The sequence below is a fragment of the Alligator sinensis genome, unplaced genomic scaffold (assembly GCF_000455745.1).
Source record: "Alligator sinensis unplaced genomic scaffold, ASM45574v1 scaffold628_2, whole genome shotgun sequence".
In the NCBI taxonomy this organism is placed as follows: domain Eukaryota; kingdom Metazoa; phylum Chordata; order Crocodylia; family Alligatoridae; genus Alligator; species Alligator sinensis.
The window spans coordinates 3,233,395-3,252,480 of record NW_005841833.1 but is presented as its reverse complement, the minus strand read 5'-3'; the positions used below and the strand labels follow the sequence as shown (position 1 = coordinate 3,252,480).

Sequence of the window (19,086 nt, the reverse complement as noted above, 5' to 3'; positions counted from 1 at the left end):
CCAAGAGAAGTGGTGCTGGCTCCTACCCTGGGGGTCTTTAAGAGGAGGCTGGATGAACACCTTGCTGGGGTCGTTTGACCCCAGTACTCTTTCCTGCCATGGCAGGGGGTCAGACTTGATGATCTGTCAAGGTCCCTTCTGACCCTATCAACTATGAAACTATGAAAAGCAGGGCCAGAGCTTGCCATCGTCCACAGCAGCTATATCACTTTCTGCAGGAAATTCTCGGAGAATTTTCTTTTTCTCACAACACCCCCCCACAAAGTGTGTTTAAGAAACACATCTGTGGCTATCTAGGACTCTGTGCTCACTTTGCTATTAGCTCTCGAGCCAATGAAACATTTTTGAGTAGCTCACCTCCATGCTGAGCGCGGCCAGTAATATATATATTCACCTGCGCACAGCACTCTCCAGCTACTGCATTACAATAATTCCTGTTCCACAACCGAGGAAACCGAAGTACAGCGAGATAATGCCTTCCCTGAGGTCATATAATGGGAGAACCAAGATCTCCCGAGCTGATAGCCTGTCCCCATATTTTAAACTCTAGCTTGCATTGTGTCCTGCTCTCTTTTAAAGGCCTTTTCTCTCTCTCTCCGTCCTAGGCTCCTGATAAGAAATGTTAATGATGTGATGCAATCGGATAGTTCAATTGCCTGCCTTCTCCTAATGGAACTCTTGTGTTTGCTAATTTGCTGTTTTTTAATGGTCTGATTGTTCGGCTGATCTCAGGGAAGTCACGTGAGCACTTCAGTGTGTTTTGCCGTGGTCACATGTGAGGTGGTGCTTGAAGGCAACTGAACCTTGTTGCTCAATAATTGCAGAGCAATTTGGAGACAAGACTCAAATGTATAATTTATCGACGCTTCATTCATCCTAGTCACAGGCCGTTAGCGAGACATTCTCGCTGCTCAAAATATTCCAATCCATGCACGGGGGCAGGAGGTGTGAGAAAGCAAGGCAAGGGTGCCAGGACTAGGTTAGGCAGGCCTCGCTTGCTTTCCATCCTTTACACCGTAATGGAATAGGTTAAACAGGGTCCTGAATGTCACGCACTTCTAAATGCCGATCCTGACCTATCACCTGGACAAGGGAGAAGAGATTGATGTCATATATCTTGACTTCAAAAAAGCCTTCGATCTGGTGTCCCATGATCGCCTCTTGGAGAAACTGGCCAATTGTCGCCTTGGGTCCTCCACGATCCGCTGGCTGGAAAATTGGCTCCGGGGTCGGACCCAGAGGGTAGTAATCGATGGAAGTCACTCATCGTGGTGTCCTGTGACCAGTGGGGTCCCCCAAGGCTCTGTCCTTGGACCCATACTGTTCAACATCTTCATTAATGATGTGGACACTGGAGTCAGAAGCGGACTGGCCAAGTTCGCCGATGACACCAAACTTTGGGGCAAAGCATCCACACCAGAAGACAGGCAGGTTATCCAGGCTGACCTGGACAGGCTCAGCAAGTGGGCGGACGAGAATCTGATGGTGTTCAACGCCGATAAATGCAAGGTTCTCCACCTTGGGGAAAAAAAACCCGCAGCATCCTTATAGGCTCGGCAGTGCTATGTTGGCTAGCACTATGGAAGAAAGAGACTTGGGGGTCATCATTGACCACAAGATGAACATGAGCCTGCAATGCGATGCGGCAGCTATTAAAGTGACCAAAACGCTGGCTTGCATCCATAGATGCTTCTCAAGCAAATCCCGGGACGTCATTCTCCCCCTGTACTCGGCCTTGGTGAGGCCGCAGCTGGAGTGCTGCGTCTAGTTTTGGGCTCCACAATTCAAAAAGGATGTGGAGAAGCTTGAGAGAGTGCAGAGAAGAGCCGCGCGCATGATCAGAGGTCAGGGAAGCAGACCCTACGATGACAGGCTGAGAGCCCTGGGGCTCTTTAGCCTGGAAAAGCGCAGGCTCAGGGGTGATCTGATGGCCACCTACAAGTTTATCAGGGGTGACCACCAGCATCTGGGGGAACGTTTGTTCGCCAGAGCGCCCCAAGGGATGACGAGGTCGAATGGTCACAAACTACTACAAGATCGTTTCAGGCTGGACATAAGGAAGAATTTCTTTACTGTCCGAGCTCCCAAGGTCTGGAACAGCCTGCCACCGGAGGTGGTTCAAGCGCCTACATTGAACACCTTCAAGATGAAACTGGATGCTTATCTTGCTGGGATCCTATGACCCCAGCTGACTTCCTACCCTTTGGGCAGGGGGCTGAACTCGATGATCTTCCGAGGTCCCTTCCAGCCCTGATGTCTATGAAATCTATGAAATCTTTATACCCATGAGCATAAGTGAAAAGACAGGATGCCAGGCAATGGGTCATCCAGCCTATTGACCTCAACGGATTTATTCCTGATTTACATTGGAGAGCTGGATCCCCCTTGTCCAGCACTTTGCTTAAGCATTTACCCCACTGCCAACTGACAGAAAGAAGGCTACTTTCCTGATCAGCCTATGTTTCCAACCCAGGTTGTATTGATGTCGAAGACTGCTCAGGATGGAGAACAGCAGAGAAAAAGACAGCCAGGATCTTAGTCTGTAAAGCTGTCCAGCTCTGCACAGCTGATCAATTAGTCTCTCATTAGCCCATGGTGGAATAAACAAGGGAAAAGTTAGGGGGAAAAAGGATATAAACCATCAGTGGACTCAATTTTGCTCCACTTTTTACCCTTGAAGTAGGTGGGGTTGGTTCCTGAGAGCAGACTCTAAGAAAAGTTTGGCTGATGGGCTCATATGTCATGGCCCCATGGGGGTACCCCAGATTAGACAATAAACAGGGGATTTTTTTAGGAATGCTAAAAATCAATTCTCATTCCCAGCCAAATGCAAGGAGATGATAGAAGTCGCCTCCAACCCATGCAACTCTGTGCTCTTAATAAGGGCATTTGTATGAGGCAGCAGAGAACAACTGATGAAAGCAGCGGCTCTTGAAATCTGACTTTTATGACATTGCCCGACTGCACCAAAACGCTAATTTCTCTTTTAGCTTCATTATTTTGGCGGGTAAAAGGATGTCACATCCATCCTCCAGCTGAAACGCAGATTTGGCTAGCATTCATGAACTCTGCTTGCAGTTAACAAGGGCCCCGGGCAGCAATGAATGCCGAAGCGGCTTGCACTGTTTGAGGAAGGTAAAGCTTTTGCCGAAGCGGCTTGCACTGTTTGAGGAAGGGAAAGATGTTTGCACATCAATTCCCAGCCTCCTGTGGCATCTCACACATCGCTCGATAGCTGTCCGATGGAGACCACTTACAGCAAACACAAAGGGCTGCTTTTCACTACTGGGAAAGCTGTTTGCCTTTAGTTATCTTTGCAAGTCCCCTAAGCTTGTCATGTTGACAGTGTTTTGACAGTGTGTCCCCGCATGCACACCTCTCATCTAGCAGAGAGTGCTGCAGTTTCCAGCAAGAAGGCAACTCCATGAGGAATGAGAAGTAAGGATATGTATAGATTTGTCTTTTAAGGAGGAGATTTACATATTCAGGGGGATTTTAGGGGATTCAGACATGACTGGAATGTCTAAAAGCACTTGGGCTTCCTACCCAGGAGGAGAAACAAAATATTTTATATGAATTGAGGATCCAGGGAACAGGCCAGGCCGGCTGCCCCTGGGAAATGACATGAACTGTCCATCTGTTGAACAATCTGGGCACTGGCAGGGCAGGCTCCCTGCATCAGCCTGACAAGGACAGAGAACAAGGGAGTAAGTCAAGCCCATGCTTAGTTGAGCTTGCTAAGCACTGTCAGCTGTGGGGCTGCGTTCAAGGAGGTAGACGCTTCCCCCAACACCAACCCACCCCAACCAAAAAAACACCACTGTGCAGGTGGGAGGCAGCAACCTGAAGAGCTGGCAGCTGAGTTATTCATCCCAGCTTTGATGAGGCCAGCTAACAAGGAAGAGCAGCATCAAACTGTTAGAAGGTGGAAGCTGGGGGTCAGAATAGCGCGTCTCCAGAGTCTATACATGTGTGTCTACCTCTCAAACAATGCGCAGTGTTTTAGCTGAGTGTCTTGGACCTCCACAGGGCTGGGTTCAGAGGGCTGCTCCATGAGGAGAACAGTTATCCTTTCTCCAGTTCACTTTGATCTGTTCCTTCTTAGATTTTTTTTCTAATCCTGCCTTCAAGTTACTGTCGCGGAGCTCCTTTAATGAGGTTTATGATGCTACAGGCAATTTCCACCTAGGATTGCTTCCTTTCGCAGTGATTAACCCACTCACACTGAAATTCTTTGTGAAGTTTCCGTGATACCTGAGGGTGCTGTTTTTCTGTTCCTGGGCTAGGCCTGTTTATTGTGAGTCTGCAGGAATTGCACCGCAGGCAAGAGAAGGGCAAAGCATCTTTGTGGCAGGGATATTTATGCGGCAGATCAAGAGCTGGCTAGAGGGGCAGGTTCCCTGACTAAACAGGGCAACATTTGGGGAAGAATGGGCTGATCCTGCTAAAACCATGAGGGACTTCAAGGGTCATCTAGCCTAACCCTCAATTCCTGTGTTTTGGGGGCATTTCCCCACCAAAACCGTCAATCTACCATCCTTCCTTCCATGATCTCACAAAGCATTGTACTAGCAAGTGTTACATTAGCAACCAGAATCTGCAGGGCACAGGCATGGGGTAGGTAGGGGGCCCCGGGCCGGGGGGGGCAGTACTGGACTGTCCTGCTCCCCTGTGGCGCCGGCCAGGGACCTGGCTTAATTCATTTGAAAACCTAGTGCATGTAAACACAGATGCGACGCTCCAAAATAAACAGTTTAAATGTTATAAACCTATTTAATTTAATGAGGATTAAAACCCATGGTGTGTACAGGCACCCCTAGTAGTCACTGACTTCAGTGGACATAGTCAGGACTGAAACTTAAGCAAAGTTATGGCCTTATAGACAATTCTGTACCTACATATCTATCAAGGGAATCTTGGGCTCCCGTTCCTGTGGAGACCTCAGCAACTTGGTGACCTCCTCTGATCAGCACTGTGCCCCGGTAGGAGAACTCATCTGTACATGCCTATGGCTGACTGGCTACCATACCCTTGATCTTCGTTAGTCCACGCCATGCAGGAAGCCACTCAGCCACTGAAGGGGCTTTCAGACAAGCAGCAGGAGTCTGTCCAACATGTCCTAGCCCTAAGCCTGTGATTATTCTCATCTGCCTGATGCTAGGTCCTGGACACCTGAAACCAGGGCTACAACGCGGGACCCATCTCTTGCTTGTTCCCTGGCCTTGACCTCTCCCTAGGAACTGGCAGGGTCCCAATAGGTCATTCCTGTTTTTTTCTTGCGAGGCATTGGGACATGGATGGCAACACCACAGTGCAATAAAAGTATCGTCCTACAACTGATGAAAGAGCCTCAAAGGATAGAAGGATAGTCAGGGAGCTTGTAAGAGCTCTGTTTCACACTGCATCTCATCTGTAGCAAGCCCTTCCTGCTTCCTCCCCCTGGGGCAGGGGGCTGGACTGGATGATCTTCGAGGTCCCTTCCAGCCCCAGCATCTAGGAGATCTACTATACAGTGCCCTGGCTTCATTCTGCACCTGGAAAGACGTACCCTTAAAGCTGCCACCCCCATCACCCAGCACCAAGACCAGAAAGGATCTCCTGCAGCCCAGTCCTGCCTTAGCCCCTTGACGTACTGTCTCGGCTGCTGCAGAGCACACACTATCCTGGGGGCGACTTCCCGCGCACGGGCCTGATCCAACTTGCTTTCCATTTATGTCCATTTTTCACCCGTGAGCAGCAGAAATCAAAGTTGAAAGATGTCACCGTTCCCCCTGGCAACCACATAAAGCAGAGCTTCCCAGCTTGTCGAAATGTAATTGGAAGCACCGGGGCTAGTTTAGGGTGGGGGGCACTGGCTGGGGCAGGGGGCAGGGCAGAGAGCGGAAAAGAAGAGAGTTGCTCAGATCATTACCGAGTTATATCTTGCTCCAAAGCCGCAGGATCAGAAGGGGAACTGCGCTATTCAGCTCTGCCTCCTTTCCATCCTGTTTGTAAACACTCGCCAACGAGGGAACAATAAGACCGGCACATTATCTCCTCAAGACAATTAGCAGAAGTATTAATGGAATATATGCAAATGTGCAGTAATTGACCTGAGACTCAGCAGTTCATGATGGAGAAGGATGAGCTCTAGATGGCTTAATGATAGTAATTTAAGCCCCCTCTTTCTACTCTCTGCCTCCCTGTCAGAGCCCAGCAGAAATAAGGGAAGCCAGGCGAAATTCCAGGCGTCGAGGCTGGGACGCGGCTGAGGTCACTGGAGTTTTTTGCAAACAGCGGGGATAGAAGCCGTGGGATACTGGTCCAAAAGTACATCACAGCCCCCCCTCCCACCTGCCGTGTCAGTGAAATGGAGATTCGCTATCGACTTTGGCAGTATTGGGCTTATGGCACGCAGCAATGCAGGTCTGATTCCAGCCAGGAAAGCTGAGTGGTGTACATCGGTAACTGTGTGCATACACACACACGCGCGCACATGACGAGTCCCGATGCTGCCAGGAAACCCCCCAGCTGTTTTAACGATCAGCAGCTTTCCCGTCTGCATTCAGGACCGATTCGGTGCTGAAGTCGGTGTGGTAGGAAAGCAACGCTTCCTTCTCCTCTGACGTTCAGACGAGGGGCCCTTGTCCAAACGGCTGAGCTTTGCTGGCTCACATTCCTCACTCCGTCTCTCTTTTGTGAGATGAGTCCAGAGGGTCTGGGCCCATCTCGGATCTGCCAGCCTGTCCTTTGATCTTGTGGTTAAATCCACCCCCTGCTCTCAGGATGATGCGGTGGGCAGGGCTCTGCGTTTTCCCCAGGGTGTCATTGCTGGCACTTGGCTCTTGCTCTTCCCCCCAACACACGTTGCATGGGGTTGTAAGCATCCCCTCTCTCACAGCAGTTACCGTGTGTGTGCAGTGGGGGAAATGAGAGGGGATTATACTGTTAAAATGCTGGGGCAGCTGGCAGCACCGGGGGTCACTGGTCTGGGAGAGAGCCAGCTTGTCTGGCAGGGAGGGAGGCCCTTGCAGGGAGCAGAGCTGCTTGCCTATGCCTTGTTGTAGTATATTGTGAGGCTGAAGAAGTGGGGAGTAAACTACTATCCAGTTCACCTCGGCTGGGCTGGTAGGACAGGCTCTGGCAGAGAGGAGATAAGACCCTGTCCCATTTACACAGCTCTTATCCAGGTCAACCATCCTGCGAGCCCGACGTAGGGCCCTCAAGGGAGAAGACCCTTCAAGACCTCTCTTTGAGGCATGCTCATCTCCTGCTCCTCTGCATAGGACTCGGGCATCACATCTGAGCCCACCCCACTCAGCCCCTGGGCAGAGGGAACAGCGAGTAGGAGAGAGCCCCCGAGGAAACTTGTGGAGCAGCGAGCTTGCACCAGCCTAAATCTCCTGGCTCCATTGCACGCTTGGTGCTGGTTGCCACTGTAGTCGCACTGCAGAGCGCGAGGTTTTCTTTCTTTTTTTTTTTTAAATAATTACTCTGGGAAACGGAATTAAAATATTTATTTATAATTCGCGCCATATGTTCCACCACTATTTTTCATTTAATCAACCCAAGACAGATGGCGGAGCGTTAGAGGCCATTAAACTAATGGCGCTTCGTCTCCTCATTTATTTTCTGCTCCTTTCTTAAAATAAAAAAATGGATGGGTAGATGACAGGTGGCAATCTAGGGTCCCAGAAAGACTTGGGAGGGGAGGAGGGGGGTCACAGGACTGCCCAGGGAGTGGAGTGATGGATTAACAGGGCCTGGTCTCAGGTGGGCTGATGCGGGCCGCACAAGGGTACAACATCGCGGAGTTCAGTACAGCAACTTCTGATTTTCACCACTGTGGGGTGAGGGCCAGACTCCCAGAGAGCATTAGTTAAAGGAAGGAGGAGGCTGTGGGATCATCAATGAAGTCTGGAGCATATCTACACTAGCTTGCTCATTTTAAGTCATCCATGTTGTGTTGAAAACTGGGCTGTCTGCTGTTTGCTACTCCTCTGAAAACCACTGGTGCTCTAAGGCCAGTCCCAAGGGGACGCACGATCTCACACCAAGGGAAGGATTTTTGCACGTGATGATCATGGAGCTTTGTTTTTGGCTGGGAGGTACTGCAAGGCCGGGCAGGCTAGTGATGAGGCAGCTGCAACTGGCTTTGCTGGGGAAACGTGGGTGAAGCAGCAGTAAAGCATACATGCAAAAGAGTCAGGATTCGGCCAGCTGGATGTCATGTTCACACGTGGTCTGTGAAAGGCAGCCTTTACTGAGAGGCATGCTCCTTGCATTAGCAAGAAGTGATTCCCCCAGCCTTGATGCTAGCGTGTTCCCAGGATAAGGAGTATCTAGCATTAGCGTCAAGGCGCTGAAGGGTGGTTGGGCATTTTGCATTCGACTCAGAATGGAAATGCCCTATCCTCACTGGATAGGGAAATTTCCTTCTGGAAATTTCCTATCCTTCTGGAAATGCCAGAACGGGGCACCATGCTGGAGACGATGTGGGGCTTTTCTTAGAGCAGCCTGGGCAACAGAGATGAGTGCAATGAGCCCTGGGCAGTGTTGCCTTAAATCACCGCAGGCCGAGCTTTGGTGTTCAAAAGTAGGCCCCAAGTGATTTAGGAGCTGAGGCCCATTGAAAGGCAATGGGAACTGAGCCTATGGGATGCGGATGGAAGTCCTGTCCCTCAGTTAACACAAGTGACCTCACTCTGATACCAGACTCTGCATAGATGCCGCCCTTGCTTATTAAGACCTGGCCAGTTAAGGAGTTTGTGCTGTAAATGCTCCACTTATCAGGAGAGACAAAAAAGAAGCAGACTGCACCGTCTCAGCTGCTTTCTTGTTCCCTCAGTTCAGCCCAATGCAGTGCTCCAAGTCTTGCATTGTCGCCTACTGGACTTTGCCTACCGACCCAAGCTCGTGCTCCCAGGTCATTGGTCCGGCCTGTGCCAACAGCAAGGAAATTCACTTTTAAAAGGAGGGGCAGGGGAGCAATGTCCTCAAAAAAGGAAACGCTGAATTCAGGCAATGATCAAAAGGCTTCCTGCTGCATTCCTCAAACCCGACCCCCCTCGCTCTGTTTGTACACATTCAAGAGGAAAATGATTCACAGTTGCATAAACAGCTTTTGGAAGTGTTAAAGCCGACAGAGCTGTATTCCTGTTCTTAAAGCAGACACGCCAAACTTAAATCTGCAATTTCCAGGCATCCGGGGCTGGCTGTGGTGGGAAATCACAGACTTCCTAACAGGCAGGAAGGCAAGCAACCAAGCACTGTGTCTGCGGGTGTGCATCCACGCTGCTTTGTGGGAAGCTCTGTGCATAAGTGTCGCACACGTCCACGGGATAACAGGGTCACCGGTTCCTCACACATCGCGGCATCAATAGCCTCTTCTGACAACACTGGTGGCTCCAAGCCCTGGAGCCCCACATCATCTCCAGCATAGTGCCCCCGCTCTGGCCAGAAGTGAAGATAGGGCATTTCCATTCCGAGTCAAATGCGAAATGCTGGACCACCCTTCAGCGCCTTGACGCTAATGCTAGATACTCCTTATCCTGGGAACACACTAACATCAAGGCTGGCTGAATCACTTCTTGCTAATGCAAGGAGCATGCCTCTCAGTAAAGGCTGTCTTGCATAGACCATGGGCTTGATCCTCTGCTCGGAGTGGCAAAGAGGTGACTGCAGATCGGTACTCACGAGGCAAGGTGGAAGCAGGCGTGTGAGATACTAAAGAATGGTTTCTTCCCAGGCAGGCTGGTGGGAGTGACACAGAGATGAGCCCAAATGGGATATTCCTCTTGCTCGGGCAGGCCAGAACTTACTCCTGCTTACTTACTCCGGAGTCACTCTGGATCCTCTCCGCTGAAGTCAGTGCCCTCAGACTGTGTGAGGCCAGAATTTGGCCATTTGAAGTGTGATACCAACTCGCCCCCTGCTCCTTGGGAGGTCAGCGTGGTTCTCAGAGGTTCAGCTGAACGACGAGTTGTGTCCGTTTATTATGGGAAGGAGTGCCGAAGCGGCTCCCCTCCCGGTCACCAAGGAGCGTCTCATTGTCCAGGCAGCAGGAAGGACAGGAGCATCCTCTCAGGGTCCTTGGGTGACACTCCGCCCCATTTGGGATGTATGGGGCAGGGGGCAGAGACAGAGTCAGTCCTACTACAGCTCACTTGGCTGAGATGGTTTAGCCAGGGCTTGGTCCTCCCTCGAGCAGAGGCCTGGAGTAGAAGACCTCATGAGGTCCTTTCCAGCCCTAACTTTCCTATGTACCAGAGACTTGTATCAAGCACTGCCCCAATCAGTGCAACCTCAACTGGCCTTAATCACCCTCACCTCATGGGTCGCTAGGATAGTCTTTTGACCTTGATCATTGACTCCCCCAAATTGCTGTCCATGTGCAGGCTGAGATGCACCAGCCGCTTGTCTTTGGCATAAGCTGCCACTATGAGCATGCACTGCTATGGTACCTATTTCACAGGCTGCATCTGGAGTCCTGTGTCCAGTTGTGGGCCCCCCACTACAGAAGTGATGTGGACAAGTTGGAGAGAGTCCAGTGGAGGGCAATGAAAATGGTTTGAGGGCTGGAGGGCATGACTGATGAGGGGAGGCTGAGGGAACCGGGTTTATTTAGTCTGGCAAAGAGAAGACGGAGGAGGGATTGAATAGCAGCCTTCAACTCCCTGTAGCAGGGTTCAAAAGAGGATGGAGCTGGGCTGCTCTCAGTGGGGGCAGATGACAGAACAAGGAGCAATGGGCTCAACTTGCAGCAAGAGAAGTTTAAGTTGGATATCAGGAAAAACTCTTGTGATGAGGGTAGTAAAGCACTGGAAAGGCTCTCCAGAGAGGTGGTGGACTCTCCATCCTTGGAGGCTTTTAAGACCCGGCTAGACAAAGCCTTGGCTGGGATGATGTAGTTGGGGCTGGTCCTGCTTTGAGTAGGGAGTTGGACTAGATGTGACCTCCCAAGGTCCCATCCAACCCTCGTCTGTGATTTTGTGAGGCTTAGGAAACAGCAAGAGCTGCACTGATTAGAGATGGTCTCCATGTTGCTGCAGGTCTACGAGGGAACTATTGAACATAGCCAATATGCCAAGTCAACTTGGTGCACGGTCAGCTTGAACCAATCAACCTTCCATCAGCAACTGGGCTCAAGCCATCAACCCATTTCACAGGGGGCACCAGAGAGCTGGCACTTACCCTATGAGTCTTGCTTCCAAGGGCTGGATTCAAAGCTGGTAGCCTGGAGAGGAAATCTCCATCTGCCACTAGCAACTCTCCCTCCCTGGGAGTCTGCTTCTTCAGGCTTGGTACGAGATGGAAATGGAGTTGATTGTAAAAGCTAAGCCATCGCCGAGAACCGAAAGGCCATCAAAACTTCTAATGCTTGCAGGTTGCCAAGTCACGAAAGAGAGGAGCGGACTGACTTTTCATTGATCTCTTCTTGGGGAAATCTAGCACACTTCTGAGCTCCTGGGAACAGCAGTAATCTTCACTGCTTTTCAAATCTGAGGATAGAAAGAGTCCCAATGGACTAGGAGAGACATTTGAGAGGTAAAGAATCCAGAAAATGCTTTCAATGTGTTAAAAAACACCAACAACAAGAGAGACAGAAAGAAATAGCTCAGCTCGTCTAGTCAGGTTTGGGAAGGAGACGGGAGATAAATTAAAAAGAAAAGCCGCGAGAGAACTGCAGACGGTATATTCTGCGCTCCTCGAGAGCCGATATTGAGTAAAAATTACGTAGCTATGGAAAATGAGCCAGTATGTATGCAGAGAGACGCCGGGCGCGCTGTCAGCAAGCTAGTGTGGAAGGCGTGCTAAGAGATGCTGTTCACGGAGATTAAACCTCTTGGAGTATTGTACGGCCGCCACCGCATATTCATTGTGCAACTTGCAGCTGCCTCTTGAAGGTACTTAATGCAAATGAGAATGGACTCACGGCTGGGCAGTAAAATAACCCCTCTAAGTGACGCCATGTAGGGTGAGGCCATGACGAGCAACTCCAGACCCTAAGACATCTCATGCGGTACCCCAGCACCGAGGCTGTCCCCTGGTCTCCAGCGTGGAGATATAGTGCTGTATAGTAACCCTTTCTGTTTGCAGGAGGAAAGGGACAAATCTAAGTCCAGCTGGGTACAGAGCTCCAGGTCCTGAAGATCATTGCTCTTGTCGCAGGGGTGATCTTGCTGAGCCATGAGGGGTCAGGGCAGGAGCATGAAATTTAAGCCTTGAGGAAAGAGCATTTGGCTAGTCGATATTATTTCCCCCCATTTTCCCTTCCTGGCCCCACTCTGGTTTGGGTCCCTGTTGCACTGGCGGATTGGGTTTGCAATGGGCTTTCTTTCTTCCACGCAGAAATATGATGGGTACCCAAGGAGCTGATGGGCCGAGGTTGATTTCTAACCCCCGGTGCTATGAATAGCTTATGCAGCTGCAAAGCAGGCTCCTTAGAGAAATGATATTCATAGCGACTATCATTGTGAGTGAAGCTGAGTGCTACAGCTTGCATCTCGTCATACAAATCTTGCATGGGAAGTGCTGTTCAGTGGTCGAATGAATGGAGTGGGAGGGAAGTGTTACGCAGCGGGTCAGCAGGGGTGAGGGAATGGAAGATGAGTAGCATTTTTTTTTTTTTAAATAAATGAAGGCGGTCGGATGTCTGCCCGAGCCTGACCGGCTCGTCAGCCTGGTGTGGATGAGGTAGGCCAATTCCATTGCCAACGGGGCTGACGTGGTCAACTGGCGGCCTTCCACCCAAGTCCAAAGTCAGGTGCAAACTCATATCTCATGAACGCCAGCAAGACACGGGATCCACATTGTTTTGTAAACTAAGTAGCACTAAAATATTAATACTACCAGTCATACAAAGTGTGCTCTGAGAGGTACCGTCCTCTGGCGCTGCTCTGCTCGTGTCGTTTTCCCAGCTTTACCACAGTCACCTTGCAACCCCAGGTGCAGGTGGCATGGTTGACAGGCATGTAGCTCTGCTCTAGACAAAACCCAGCACCCATGAGAAATAAAGCCCCCGTTGGGGGTCCTTCATGCATCTCCACAGCTCTGCCTCAGTCCGTATTTGAAAGGGGAGGGGGTGACTGGGGGTCCCAGGGGTCCGCTCTATCTTCAGCCTCTGTCCCGGCAGCAGAGAAGGGTCAATCACAGCTAGGGCACCTCCCAAGTCAGGACCACGGGGCCAGGCCTACTACTGTGGGTTTGTTGCTCACGGTGCCGATAAAAATCCTTCAGTCCCAGTGAAACAGGGACAGAGAAACCGGTTGGCCCCAAAACCCCCAAAGGCCACCATGTGCCACAGAAAGGGAGTGGAAGAGACCGAGGGCACTGCCAAAGCCTTGGGCTCCTGCAATAAAATCTGTGATGTAAAATCACCCTGGCTTATGCCAGGGAGTGGGCCTGTTTGCATTGCGATCCATTTTGCCTGACGTGAGCCCACTCAGAAGAGGAGTTAAAGACCCCTGTCGCATCAAACACAGCTCAGCACACTTTCGCACACCCGGTCTGCGTTCTAATTTCATTATGTCTGCGGTAGCGATCTGCAACCATCAAGCATTTTTAATGGACTCTTGCTCTATCCCGAGCCTTGTCTCCCCAGCCCCAGCCCCAGCGCAAAGCTCTTGAATATGTTGAAAACTGGTGTGAAAGACAGAGGTAACAGCCACCGCCACCCCGCTACCGCTCGCAGACAGGCACAGCATGTTCCAGCCCATCCGTCAGCCGATGGAGAGGGCTCGGCTCTCGTTGGGTGGTTACGCCAAGAGCTGTACTGCTGTGAAGAGATCACCTTGCGAGGTGCCACCGATCGATTCCTAGCCCTGGCTGCAAACTTGGGGAGAGAAGAGGGAGGCTTGGTTATGCCCCAAAATAGCCCTCTGTCTTCCTCGTCTAGTCAGCTGGGAGGCTGTGGTGAGTAGCCAAGAATTTAAGCACATGGGAACGTGCAGCTAATTAGTAGGCAGGGGAAGGGGATCCTCCAGATTCTGTGTTGCAATAATTAAAGCCATCCACTATGTCTCATCAAGAGGCACCAATCCACTAATGAGTCAGACTGAAGAGCTGTGTCACGTGTGCCGCGGGGAGACTCCGCGCTGGAAATCAGTGTCTGACCGACGCTGTGGCTTGTCTCCTGGCCAGCGTACCTGCACTGGCTATTTGTGTGCATGGGAGCGCCTGACACGGACAACCACAGAGCTGGAATATGAAGGCCAAGGGGCATGCATGTGTGTCTGCAGACGGGCCTGGCTGCTCTGTCACGGCTGCATCCCACGTAGCGTTCCTTGGGCCCATGGGCCCAGCTGGGAGACCACAAGGGATCAAGCTGCCCCCAGCCACAGAAGGGCAAGCGTGTGTCTCCTTTATGGTCAGCTTTGTGGTCCCTAGAGCTGGGCGCAGTTGCAGCTGAGTAGATAGCTTTAGGGTTGGCCTTACAACCCGATCAACTTCTACCTTAGCTGAGGCAGCACCAACATCTTTGAAGTCCAAGTCTCCCTGGGGGGTTGTGCATGCACTTGGGCAGCTCAACACGCACATACTTATTGTGCACGGTCATTTTTGGCCCTCTGACTAGGGTGAGGGACTGGTGGAAGGATTTGACCTCTGGGAGTCACAAGGGTGATTTTCCTAGCTTGGTCCTATTCCTAAAGCCACCTTAAAGTGGCAATGCACTGCCTCGAGGACAAGGAGAACTCCTGAGGTCCCCTCACAGCCATACAAAGTATATGGCACATAGGGAGGGAAGGGTCCATGGGGTCTTTGAATCCAGTCCCCTGCATTTACAGCCAACTGCATAACAGACGTTAAGCCCAGGAACAACCAGTGCTTTGGGCCTTTGCAGCAGCGGAGGACTTGGCAGCTGAAGGACAAACAGTTATGCTGTAGGAATTGAACCTTTAGGATGCCATCACTTCCCAGCCGGAAAGAGGCAATGAACAGAAAATCAAATCCAAAGGACCACTGCAGGCTGTGTCTTTATTAGATTTCTCCTGTTAGGACAGCGCTATGATTAACTGTGACATTTCCCCCGGAGCCGCTGTGCAACCAAAGAGTTCCTAGCTCATTAAATATGAATCCGGATTAGCAGCCAAACACAGGACTGTGCCTTTGGTCCATGCTGGAGCATCACTGATGCCCCTTTGATGACCTAGATGTAAATCTGCTTTCCAGGAGTTTGCTGGGGCCCGGAGGGAAGTGCGACAGAGTGAGGTGAGGAGGGGCAGTCTGAGGTCTCTGCACAGATCTCATTTCCCACCTGCAGCGGAGGAAGGGAGGGCTTGCTTTGCTTCATTTCAGACTCACCCTAACCTCGTGGCTTTCCCCGCATTGGCATCCATTTTCAGAGAGAGCGGGGGGAAAAACAAGAGAGGAAATGGGAAAACAGCTGGGAACTGATACCTAAAGCAGCAGGAGGAGTAGCTGGTACAGAGGGAGTGCGGGATGAAGGAGTGGAGGGGGATGGAGGATGAAAAAAAGATGCCATAGGATGCAAGCCTTGGGGTTGCATGCATGCCTGTTTGGCTGGCTGTGTCTGTGCGTCTGTATATACTATCATGCCTGTGCCCAAGGGCTGTTCTCCCCCTGCTAGGAAACTTCACTTGAACTTCCCTAGAAATGAAATGGCCCTAAAATGACATAAAACCCTCACCTTTGCAAACTCCACTGCTGGCCATGAAGCCCGGCTTGTCCCTTCCAAGATTACATGGCAATTGCCCTTCTGTGCTGGTGCTCTGGGCAACATAGCACATCTCACAGCCCTGCCCCTTGCTCCCTGGGCATCCCACTTATGAGGCACATCTTTGGGTTGTTGGCAGATCAGCAGGTGGGAATAGAGACTTGCCCATCAGCTCATTCATGCATAGTTCAGACGGTTAATTGCTTCTGGCTGATTTTCCAAAAATTAGATACCCATTGAAATCAACAGGACTCAAGGGCCAAAATCCCTTTAAAGAAGGGGCATCTTGGCATTCTGAAAAAAAAATTGTCTGCAAAATGGAGATCTGCTTCTGGGCTGAAGCAGGTGGGTGGTTCAGTCCTGCGGGCTGCGTCTTAGCTAGTGTCACTGCAGGGGTATCCTTAATGCACAGTACAGCTTCCACCTTCACTTGGTGCTACTGGAGGAGCCAAGAGAGTTTGCAAACTCAGCCTTGTAGGAGCAACTTGTAGGAGCAAGCTGGTAGGATCAGCAGCTGGACATGGTATCCTGGAGGAATTCAAACAGCTGCCTTCATGCCCTAGAACAAGCCTTGCCAGGGAGATACGGAGCAAGAGCTGTTCCACGGGGAGGAACAGAACAATGGCTTTATTTTCGGCTGGTTGGCCAGTCCTGGGAGGAAGCCTGGTTTTGTGGCTAAAGCACAGAAGCAGAAGCCAAGGGATTGCAGCTCTCTTTCCACCTCTGGCCCAGACTCTCTGTGTGACCATCATAGTTTCATAGTGCTAAGGGTCAGAAGGGTCCTAAACAGATCATCAGGTCTGACCCCCTGCCCCAGGCAGGAACGGGTGCCACGGTCATATCACTCCAGCCAAATCACCTAGGGTGAGTCACTTCACCTGGACACCTCTGTTTCCCCATCCATAATTACCCATGGTGGGGATGTTAAAGCATCCTGCCACTGCTCTAGAAACCATGAGGTTGCTTAACTCTGGACTCATGCCAAAGGGTGCCCCCAGTCAACCCAGCAATGAAGACACCTGGATGTGATGCAGCCGCATCATTCTCTTGTGTGGTGTTGACTCCAGGAGACAGGTGTGCTTTAACCAAGTGAGCTCAATGGGCTGATAGACATGGCCAGCCTTCTGAGCTTTTCTTTGACCCTACAAGCGTCTGTGAGGTTCATAACCATAGAGCGTGTCTACACATGCATTTACTGCACATTAAATTTACTGTGCAGTAAATTACTGTGCAGTAAATGGATTAGGGCTGGCATCTATACATGCAGGCATTAATGTGAAGCAATGCTGTGTTTGGACTGACGTGGAAGTAAAGTTAGTTCCAAGCCAGTCCACACACACAGTGTTACTGTGCAGTAACGCATCTACACGTGCATTACTGCGCAGTAACTAATCGGGCAAAAATTTGCTACCTGCATGATGCAGGTAGCAAATTTATGCCCAAATTGGCATAAGTCACCATAGCTACTGTGCAGTTCAGGCATGCATATGTAGACATGTGCCTGTACTGTGCAGTAATTTTCAATTATTGCGTAGTAACTTAGGTTACTGAGCAGTAAATGTGCACGTGTAAATGCCCCCATAGAGGCATATGGAGCAAAAGCTCTTCTGGAATTCTTTTTGCAAGAAACTCAAAGTGCTTGACAGAAAAGATTGGTACCGATATGTCTTGGGTTTTTTGGGCTGGGGGAGAAGAGTTTTTAAATTGTTGAGATGTCCCTATTTAGATAGCCTCAAAAGGAAATATCCCACCTTTTGATCTAAATGTAACTTGTTGTATCAAGGTTTTAGCTAGTGAGAGCAAAAATGTTTAAAACATAAGAAGGTGAAAATCAAAATGAAGCATTTCAGTTGACCCAAATTGATGCTTGGGTTGGATTGTCGACTCATATAAAATTGAGGTTTTGACCTTTGGAATGGGAAAGACTTTTTTTTTGTGACTGTTTCCTCAGATGGGAAAACCAAGTCTGCACCCAGGTCCAACACTGAGATTTCAGATAACGGGGACTGCGGCAGCTTAAAGCCTCTGCTGCATATTACTTTTGGCTATGGGAGGAAACCCTGAATGTAAAATCTATGCCTTTCTTAAGTGAACACAACTAAGGAGTGTATGTTCATTGGAAAAACATTAATTGGAAACAATGCCGGTGACTGACCTCACTTTATTTGGGCTCTCTCAGATTGGCTGGAAGGCATAGAAGATTGTAGGTGCTGAATCACTGTGTAGGGGAGGAATTTGCATCATTTACTTCTCATTAAACTCAGGCAGAGTAAGTTTAAAAGGGAACGACCCATATTTAAAAAGTGCTTCAGGCAGCCATCTGGGCCAGGCTGAACCGGGTTAAATATTCCATGAGAAATAGCTGCGACTCTGGTATTCACCATCTTTAGCTCTCGCTGGGTGCTTGTACATGTGACAGAGGTTTAGTCCTTCGGGTTGCATTCTAAGCCCCCTAAATTGAAACGATGAGTTTTTAACTGAAACCTCACCATTTCAATCACTGTCGCTGTATATATGATGGTTCTGGTGGCTGCAAGTGCTGCTGAAGGCAGAAGTGATGAGGGGCCTGATCCTTTTATTTTTTGGCAGTGTCTGCCCACCTCTTCTGCAGCTGGGGGGCTATTAAGCTGTTAGTTTGTCACCTTGCCCTCCAGCCATGGGGGAGGCGGGCAGGCTCTGTGGAAAAAAGGATCGCGCCTCTTGCTGCTTCTGCCTTCAGCAGGCTCCTGCAGCTGGCAGGATGCCTAGAGTCACCCAGGAATGAGCTGGCTTGCCCCTTGGGCAGCATGGGAAGGCAGCAGGAGGGCAGCTGGGTTTGCTGGTGGCTGGCATAGGCAGGGGGAAAATGCATGGGGTGCTGGAAGCTTGGGTGGGCTGCTAGCTGTCTAAGTGCTGCCCCAGCTTGGAGGCACCCTATCCAATGCTCCCCTGAGCCCACCCAGGCTTTCAGCACCCCTTGCACTATTCCTGCCACGTCTGGCTGCCAGCAAACCCAGTCATCCTCCTGCCACCTTCCTGTGCTGCCCCAGGGGCAAGCCAGCCCATTCCCAGGTGGCCCCAGGTGTCCTGCTGGCTGCAGAAGCCTGCTGAAGGCAGACGGAGTGAGGGACCTGATTCTTCTTTTCCACGTAGCCTGCTCACCTCTCCTGTGGCCAGGGGACGAGCTGACTAATGGCTGTGATGTTCCAAATTGCAACATTGCAAACTAAACTACATTGGGATGTAGTTTAGTTTGCAACACTGCAAACTCATTTAAAACCCACAAAGCTCAGGTACGTGTCATATGTGATGCCACTAAGCCACACAAAGGGAAATTTTCGTCATGTGCACATCACGACATGGTCACGTGTACAAGCGCCCTCTGAAACCAGTTGTGCAGGGACCCCCATGGCGAATGAGTGGAAAATTATTGGAACCTTAACAAACCCCAA

At 50.5% G+C, this 19,086-nt stretch overlaps 1 protein-coding gene across 1 annotated transcript in view; it reads left to right on the top strand.

The window, feature by feature from the left end:
• The window catches only part of WSCD2 (WSC domain containing 2), a 107,155-nt gene that overhangs the window by 24,352 nt on the left and 63,717 nt on the right, over positions 1 to 19,086 (top strand). The window lies entirely within an intron of this gene.